Source organism: Nothoprocta perdicaria, unplaced genomic scaffold, assembly GCF_003342845.1.
Source record: "Nothoprocta perdicaria isolate Ctin4 unplaced genomic scaffold, notPer1 scaffold_253, whole genome shotgun sequence".
NCBI lineage: Eukaryota > Metazoa > Chordata > Aves > Tinamiformes > Tinamidae > Nothoprocta > Nothoprocta perdicaria.
In genome coordinates this window covers 718501-728055 of record NW_020455481.1, presented here as the reverse complement: position 1 = coordinate 728055, position 9555 = coordinate 718501, and the positions used below count along the sequence as shown (strand labels likewise).

Genomic DNA, 9555 nt, shown 5'->3' with positions numbered 1-9555 from the left:
AGCAGGAAGAGCGGCCGGCAGGAAGGAGCAGGAGGAGTCGCGGAGCACTCACTCTTCCTCCCTGGACCTGCTCACAACTGCAGGCAGCAAAATACCACTTGTCCAACTAACAAAAAGCCGAATTTTCAAAAATGCCAGGGCAAATCCAGCAGACTTGGTCAGACCTCCTTTAGCAACCGCCAACATTTGTTCTCCCTGCTATTTCTCCTATATCTGGGCCCCCTGGCATCAATCTGAAAGTGATGTACATGCCCACAATTTTTCCTTATGAGGGGAAGGCCAGACCTGCCAGTCTGACACACTAGTATCTGTTCTGTTCAGAAATCAAGAGTAAATCCCAGGATTCATGTCTCAGATGAAATGTTGAGTTCCACCCCATTTTTCCTTCCTTGCTTCCTCCCTCCCTCTCTCCCTTCCTTCCTTCCCTCCCAGCTATTTAACATCAATATGTGTGACACACTTAGCATTAACACTTAGTAATTCACACCACTTGATAGCTCTACTCTTGCCACCAGTTTTAATCCATTTTATGCTCAATCCTATTGCACTCAGTGCAATCAAAAGCATCAACCAAATTGCTTTGAAACTTTTTTTACTCTTTATTTATAGATCTCACTTTGCAAACTACTGTATAATTTTGTTTTTCTTCCTTTTTCTGCTTTTACAGATATTCCATTTTCTTCTGATACTGCCTTGTATTACTTGTATCAGAGAAGCCATCTCTGATTTTAAGATTTACTTATTTGGCTTATCAACATCTCAACAGCCCTATCCTCCCCATCCACACGAGAATTTTCTTCTGCTAAAGCTATTTCTGTAAAAAATATCACTTCCAAGGCAACTAGATCAAGAAACAACTGGCATTTCCTCTTTCAACTTCCTCCGCTCCCTTGGGTTCTTGACAAAAAGCAGAGTGCTGGGGATGACCTCTCAAAACAGAACTCAATCTCCAGCTTCCCAAAGTACCTACATTTGTCAAGTACATAGAGTTGGCCACAGACACACCGGTGATCAGAAGGATTCTACCTTCAAGAGCCAGAGGCAAAAACTTATTTATAGACTTTACACGATCGTCTAAGTGTAACTATACCTCCAATATTGACCTGTAGGGGAAATACTACACAAAGTGTCCAGTGACGGAATAGGATGACTTTTTCTTCTCGTAGGAATGTCACACAGAAGATTTGCAGTCAATAATTTAACTAATTGAATCAAATTCATTGACAATACCATAACGATGCTGTTTTTCTCTTATGTCAAAGACCAGAAGAAAATCTATCCCGAGCTAATAGAGAACAAAACTCAAACATCTCATTTTAAAATCTACTTCTTATTTTTGCTTCCCCTGACCGATCTTTTCTCTTGGGGAGATTTCACCTTACATTCACCTTCTCAACCAGATACATATAATTACTTAAAGACATAAGGTACTTTAACTGCTATATTCACAGATCATACTGTACTCAAGAAACAGTGAAAAGAGGATCAGATAAAAAACACTGCCCAGGTATAAAAAAGATTTTGACTGAAATGGTGTGACATGAGGTCATACATCATCAGGACTTAAGAAGGGGCAAACTCTGATGATAGCAACTTTCAGAAACATAGATACTGATGGACATGTGGCAAAGGACAAAACAAGGGTCCAAGTGAAAATAGTTTTCTTTTTTTTTTGTATGAACCGCTTGTTTTCAATATTTGTGTTTTATTAGTTGCCACAAGTGACACATTCCCTGAGCACATTTCTTTCTCCCCTCCAAAAGCCTATTTATCTACAAAAGCAGCCTGCTCCTGTGACTTCTGCATAACAGCTAATTAGAAAAGCAATAGCTTGCACATGGAGTCTAATTTCAGCTGTGTCTAAAAACACTTCAGGAATGGCAGTTACGAGCACCTCCACATTTCTGCTTCCTCGTGGTGCATGCTAAAGAAGCCTCTCCAGCAGGGAGAATATACTATTTTAGCACATCTGTGTCCAGTCATAACCTTTCTTCATAACCCTCTATGTACCATCGTTACCAAGACAAGCAGTTACAAATACAAATTCCCATTTCTTTAAGGAAATTACCATCCCGACCTCCATGAAGTCAATGTTCCAAGACCAAAGACAATTACTGGGTAAAGGAGATGTTGTGTGACAAGGGCTAAATAGCAAAGACAACCCAAGATAGACACATGCAAGGGACTTTCCTAGATAATCCATGAACCAAACAGTACCTTCTTCCTGGCTTCAAGGATATTGTTTTGATCCTAAACATGTAAAGGAGAAGAGGGAGGAAAAAAAAAAAAAAAAAAAAAAAAAAAGCTAAGTTTTGTTTCCTGGCATTTTCCATATAGCATTATTTGCTTCAATAGAAACTACATGCAATCAATTCAGCTCACAGAAACTGTAAACTGTCTAATAAAAACAGGGAAATTTAAGAGCTAATATTTACCATGGAAGATCCTCATAAAGCAAGTGTTTATATCTTCCTTCATTTTTGAAGTGAGAGGAATGTTTAGAAGTTATTTCCTATATTCTCACCCTTCTCCCTCAATATTTTCAAGTATCATCTCTCTTAAATAAACAGCAGCTTCAGACAATAAATCAAATCCCTGCATTAACTAGGAAAATCCACAACCAACCAGTTTTCTTTCACAGTGGTCTCTATGGCACCTCAAGGTTCCTGTTGCTGCTTATATGAGTCCTAATGGTCATACAGGTTTTCCCCTAATACACTATATAGGGATCAGATATTCAGTCTCTATGGTGCAGTCAGCAAAATGCAGCTGGCGAAACAAAGCCAGGAGCAAGGAGAGCTACACCTTGAAAGGAACTGCTTAATTGATTCCCAAAAGTAAATCACACAAATGGGTAAGAAAAAAAAAAAAAAAGGTCACCAAAAATGAAAAACAGGCAGGACACAGTTCTCGTTAAAGGTTAAAAAAAAAAAATCTGGATGATAAAGACATTTACATTTTTCAAAGAGCACAGTGGCTTGGTATTAAAGTCTAATTTATCCCCCACTGCAAGAAGCAAATCCAAAAGGCTAGTGCTTGCCTAAACCCATGAAAGGGTATTCATTTACCAGGCACAGATACCAGGAGCAGCAGCAGAGGGGCCTTTTCTCGCTGTTAGTGTTTGCAGGTACCTTGCTGCAGTGAACGCTGCTTTGAATGCAAATTACCTCGGCTCTCGACAAGCCCCACTGCAATGTCTGAGGCTGCCAATATAAAGGACAAGGGCAGAAGACCACGTATTTGGGAAAAGGGATGGAAGGGAAACGGTCAGGAAAGGCTGCAACTTGCCTTGAAAGGAGCAGCATGAAGGAATCTCTGCAAGGTTTGATGTTTTCCCAAAGGGTTAACCTCATCTCCCTGGGCAGTGAGGGAGGGCAGAAGGAAGCGATTCATTGATGGCTACGAAAGCAGGTTACTGAGCCTGTGTGTCCAGTGCGGAGCTAACCCAGGGAGCAGTCGGAGGGCCCGGACTCCTGGCAGGGCTCAGGAGGAAGGAGGGGAAGGTGCTGCTGCCCTCCTGCCTGCTCAGCACGCACACTCATTTGGAGTTAAAGAGCACGCCTGTATCGGGATAAAGGATCTGCACATGTGGACAGGGCTCGAGTTGGTATTAACACTGAATTGTAACTTAACAGCAGGAAAAGCAAGTCCCCATCACTGATTCCATTCATTAAACTGATTAATCCTGCTGCTCCACTGAAATCTCTTCTCTAAATTGTCCCCTGCTCTGATGTTTTCCAGCCATTTCAAAGCATCCCTAAAGACTGAAGTACTCTTTTGTCCAAGCCTCCAAGGCAATGTCAGCTTGTAACAAGCGGTTATTTCCACGTGTTCCTGTCGGTAGCTAAACACAGCATGCTTTTTCAGTCCTAAGAATTTACAGAATGTGACTGCAATTTTGCACATGAAAATGACTGATGATTTGGACTACAATACGTTTAACAGCAGAAATATTGTTCCATTAAGAGGCACACTTCTGTTTTCCACTACACAACAAATATTGATACTGTACCTCATTTCTCCAGTGGCCCGTTTCAGTATCAGAAGTGTATGACAAGCAGCACAAGCCTGAGCCCTCCCGGGCTGCCAGGCATCCCTCAGCGACCTTCTGTTGTATCTGGCAGCACAGACAAAACCTGCTGTAATCCCTAGTTCAACAGGCTGCTGTCAAATGTTGTGAAGGAACTACTGAATGAACAGAAATTACAGTAGGTCTTATTAAGTTTTCTCTGAAGTGACACACAAAGTACTAGTCTAAGAAGAATTCTGATATACTTGCCATGTACAAAATCCAGAACTTTTTTCTAATTTAGTGTTTAAAGAAATGTCAATATGCTCAATAAATTCTGGTTTCTTCAGTCACTTGCCAGATACAGATCTGAGACCACCACAAGAGTTGCTGTGTCCTCAAACAGTAATGTAAATAACCACATTTCCCAACACATTTCAGATGTACAGGCTATGTTAATGCCCTTTTTCTTCCCCCAGAAGTAAATTCAAACAGGTCAAAGGCATACTCCGCCCTTAGAAGTCTGAGTTAGCATTTTATTAGCCAAAAACGGAAACATAAACCACCTGGAAAAATAGTATTTTTCTTTTTTTTTTTTTTTTAACCTGAAAGGAGAAACAGCACACCCAAGCTTGCACCTGGGGATTTAGTTAACGCTTGCAGAATCGAGGCAGCCTGAATCATAAATCACTTCTTATCAGCAGCAGAAGCCAGTGCTGACTACAGCGGGAAGGGAGCAAAGCTGTGAAGTTTTCTTCATACCATGGATGCAGAAGTACATGTCACAGCAGCCACCACTCCCAGAAGGAGCAGGTGGGCAGCTAGAGCCCTACTATGAGCGCTTGTACACACACAAGGTTCCTTTTCTTTGAGAAAAGGATTTTCTGTGAGAAAAGGATAATGAATGGGAGACGAGAAAAAGTGCCTACAAGCGAAAAGCCAGAATCTCTCTCTTTTATTTATTTTATGACAACTCTTGACTTCATTTCTTCCTGAATGTGAGTTTCTTGACTTCACGAGTTTCTTGTATTACAATCCTCTTTAGGAACCAGCACACAAAGTGCACAGTGAAGGCGGCTACTGCAGGACAGAGCCATGTGATGAGCAGCACGTTGCTCCTGCCATGGTCCCTGTTATCTTCTGGCTACGAGAAAGCACAGCAAGTTCACAGCAAGTGAACGCTCACATGCAAAAGCGCTGCTTATTAATACTAATTTCCCTGGGGGGTTGGTGCATGCATTTTACATGGATGGGCATGAAGCTACTACCCAGAATGACTGCAGAAACCTAATGAGAGGAAAGCAGGAACATAGGGTCCCGGTTCCAAGCGCTGCTCTGGCAGGCAGGGATGACATGTTAAGCCCACCTACTATAAGAACAGCTGTATATTCCTCTTTCCAGCTGTATATATGAATGTGAAGCCTTCAGGGAGGGAAAAAAAAAACCCAAAACACATTAATAAAGGATTGTGGATGCAGGCACAGAACCAAAGGCACTCTACATGTTAACACTGAAATGAAGCATGGTGTAGACAGCATCACACGGACGTGCACCTATTTGTGCGTACCCAGCTTTAAATTAAGCCTCCTGCTAGGAAATTCACAAAGAGACAATCCCAGAGCACGTTTGGCATGGACTAATTGCCAGCAACATAACAAGAGCACCTCAGAGATTGCAGGCTTTATCTCTACCGTTTTCTCCTTCCCCAGTCACTAAGCCAAGCTGCTGCGATGGCACAACCATGAGCGTGACACGTCCTCCTTGCTGGAGCTTTCACTGCTCTCATGACACAGAATCGTGCTGGGGAGGGGGTATCAACATATGTATCGTCAATATACATTGTGTATATGTTGTGTATACGTGGGCGTGCAGGGAGCTAACCCGCTCAGCAGCAGCCACTCTCTGCAACTCCAGGGCACCAAAGCGAGCCTGGAATTTGTGCAGTTTATTGCTCAGGGCAGCCACGGCAGCGAACGCAACCGGTCTGACCGGGCCGCGCCGTTTCGCGCGCGGCTCCCCTCATGGCAGCCCGCCATGACCCGCCACGACCTGTCACGACCCGTCGCGACCTGTCACGACCCGTCACACCGGTCCCGCACCCGGGCCCGGGCCGCGGGGCGCAGGGGCGGCTGCCGCAGCGGGCAGGCTGCCCCGCCGCGCGCTGCGGAGCCGCTGGAGCGCGGTGGGAAGCTCGCGGGCAGCCGGTTTCGGGGCAGCGCCTCCCGCCCGGCCGGCTGCTCCATGGGGCGCACGGGGCTCGACGGCCCCGGGCGCGCAGGTGCCACGGCGGGCGCCGGGGAGGACGGCGTGTGCCCAGCCATGCCCGGCGCCCTGCGGAAAAAGGAGCCCGGCTGCTTCCCAGTTTCCCACTGGGAAAAGCGGGAAAGGCCTGGAGAAAGCCCCCCCGCGGCCGCGCCGTTACCTGCGGGGCTGGGCGGCGGGGGCCAGGGCCGCGCCGCTCGGCGGGCCGGGCCGGGCAGGCCGGGGTTGGACTTCCTGCGGATGGCCGCCCGCCTGCACGGGATGCCCTCGGCGCCGCTCATGCTCCGCGCCGCCGCCACGAGGGCGCCTCCGCGCTCGGCCCGGCGCGGCTCCCGCTGCCGCTGCGGCCGCCTCGGGCTCGGGCGGCCCCTCACCTGCCCGCCCGGCCCGGCCCGGCCCGGCCCCGGCCCGCCCCTTCCTCCCCCGGCGGCGCCTCCCCGGGACCGGGACCGGTCGCCACGGAGGGAGGGCGGGAAGGAGGGAGCGGCTGGCGCTGCCGGCGCTGCAGCTCCTGGCCCCGCTCCCGGCCGGCTTCCCCCTTCCCCGAGCGTCTGTTTGCCCGTGCCAAGGGAACTGGTGGAAGTGGCCCTAAGGGAAGCTCGCAGAGGCATCCCTATGCTGGGACGTGCGCACGTGTTGGCCGAGGAGGGCGGCAGGGAGGCTTGTGCCGCACAGCTTCTGAAGGCACCTGCCTACCTGGTGTGTGGGGCAGGGTGTCAGCCGTGTGGCACACTGAGAGCGGACGGGAGCGTTCAAGTGTGTGAGGAAGCCGAAGTGGCCAAGCACAGCAGCCCTGGGTGAAGGACACACTGCAGGGACAGGACAGGACTCGGGAACTGTCACTCTGCTCTTAGATCCTGTCACAGGTGGCAAGGGAAACCTCTGATGTGACCTGTGCCCACTGACCCAAGCCATTCTTATTCGCTCACATCTTCACTAGCTGGGGCTTAAGGATGGACCAGGCAGGCTGCCGACTTTGCAGCTCTTTGGTTGCGTTGCAGCTTCCATCAATGTACACAGAGCCCTGCATGGGCTTCAGCCACAGTCACGCAGTGGGGCATCACTTTCCCACCCCAAGGGTTGGTCAGGTGGTAATTTGGCTATTGTTTTTTGGGATATTGTTCTTTTCCAGGAGAAGGTCAAAGTCTTACTGATCCCATTTCATTTCATGTCCCATTAAAAATGAAGCACTCACGTCCTTTATTTTGTGTTCTTTCAAACAGTAACAGTTACTTCTGCAAGCTAATAAAAAGGCTGTGACTCAGAGATAAAATACACATATATTTATTTCCCGACTGCTGTTAGCTGACTGATCTGACTTGGCTTGTGAAGATGAATATCCTTACGTTATGAAGAGCACGAGTACCTGCTGACTGTATTGCAACAGGACAGTCACAAGTCCTTGTAAGCTCAGCTTGCAAACAGTTAATGGGTGTGCTCGAAGGTTAGCTCGCAGAGCACGTACAATCATTAACCTGTTCAGATAAAGATCTTCTTCCAGATCACTGGTGTGTATTTAAATCTTCACCTGAACTCGTTCTGGTTCTTGTTTGAAGACCTGACAGTACTATATTGTCTTAAGTATTACTGATTTAAATGTGGAAAGAGCAAGATAGGCAGGGAATGTTTTATTAATTCCCAAGTACTTTACCAAAGAGACAAGTATTAGTCTCATCTGACAGAGAAGGAAAATGAGGAATTAGAGAGAGAGGAGAGCTTCACTCAAAGTTTGCTCCAGATGCCTGACAACCAGTGAAAGAATACAAAATATTAAACTTAATAAAAGTAAGTTTGAAAATAGAGGACCCGTCTCTCTTATGTATAATAACTTAAATGAGATCAAACCAACTAGAAAGCTTATTTGCTCAACCACAAATCCTCAGCTGGGCCTATTTATCACTTATTTTTAAACTTTGTACTTGCTTCTTTAAACTTGGAGTTCTGTTCCTGGAGATAAAACAAGAAAGCAAGGACAGTGCATTTATCCCACGGATTCTAACCAAGCAAAAGGGCTATGCACTATGTTAATGTTGTTTTCTATGGCACGATGATTTTCAGTCAATAATAATGTATTACAATGCGATTCTGAAAAATAGATGTCACCTTAGAAAAGAGAATTGCAACGTCTCTGCTGTGGCATCAGGAGACTAGCACAGAAAAGCTCATTTCCTTGAGAAAAATCCTTCCGAAGCGTGTTGATGTATTTAAAGCAGTGAGGACATTCTGCAGCAGAAAGTCAGGCAGTCGATGAATTTATGGAAATGTCATTGCATTGGCACACGTCAGTGCGGAGCAGGCTCCTCAGCGCAGCTGTTTGTCCCGCTCCCTTTGAGGCAGGTACAGGGCAGAGCTGGGCTCTGAGCGCTCTAAGCCGGCTCTGAGCGGCCGCCTAGCGCAGTCACAGCCTCCCCTCCCGCGTCGCCCTTCCTCCGTTCTCATGCGCAGCAGCAACGAGCCCACGGTCAAGGGGGCCCATCTGGCTCGAAGGCTTCTCGTGGGGCTGGTGGGAAGGGCAGCAGTGGAGCCCCCCTTCAATCATACCCGTCTGTGTGCCGCGGGAGCGGCGGGAACCCCATGGGGACAGGCAGGGGTGCAGAAGAAAGTCAAGGGCAGCCAGCAAGGTATGGCCCCAAGAAGAAACTGAAACCGCATCTCTAGCAAGGGACAGCCTGGAAGCCGCTCGTCTCATCTCGTGCTCTTGGATCCCCAGAGCGTTCAGGGAAGCAAGGCTTTATCATCAAGCTTTGTTTACTCCGTTACTCATAAGAAAACAAGTGTTTCACTTTGTGTGTAAAACAGATCGTTCCCTCTATAAATTTCTTTGTATTAACCATCACTTCTCCTAATGGCAACAATCTTTAGAAGCCTTGAGTTTGACTAACTGCTTGAGTAAGATGGTTTCCGTTGCTGTCTTTGGTCAAGCTTTAGTTCTGCTGGGGCTTGACTTTACTTTTAGATTCAATTCATAGGCTCAAGCTTTGGTGTCCTGGATTGCTTTGCTGCGCTGTACCCCACAATAAACTTGGATGAGGCAACTTTTTGTATCTTTTTAGAGAATTAATCTACAAGACCCTGAGAAAGAACATACATGAAACATGATCATGCCCAGCACAAAAGCAAGTATAATGTTTCAAAGATTCAGAGTAGCTTATTGAGAGCTGATTTGGACAGTACCTTCATTGAGGCCCAATGGAAAAATGACATTCTCTGTTGGATACAAAGCTTCACATAAAGTCTAAAATAAAAATGCAATTTACCATATACAAAACCCATACGTAACTACA

General features: G+C 46.8%; 1 long non-coding RNA gene across 1 annotated transcript; it reads right to left on the bottom strand.

Moving 5' to 3' along the window:
• Positions 1–5024: 5024 nt before the first annotated feature.
• LOC112948135 lies at positions 5025–6462 on the bottom strand. The gene is made up of 2 exons (XR_003249546.1): positions 6432–6462; positions 5025–5153 (listed from the first exon to the last, which is right to left on the bottom strand). It is a non-coding gene; the product is annotated as an uncharacterized LOC112948135 (long non-coding RNA).
• Positions 6463–9555: the final 3093 nt, after the last annotated feature.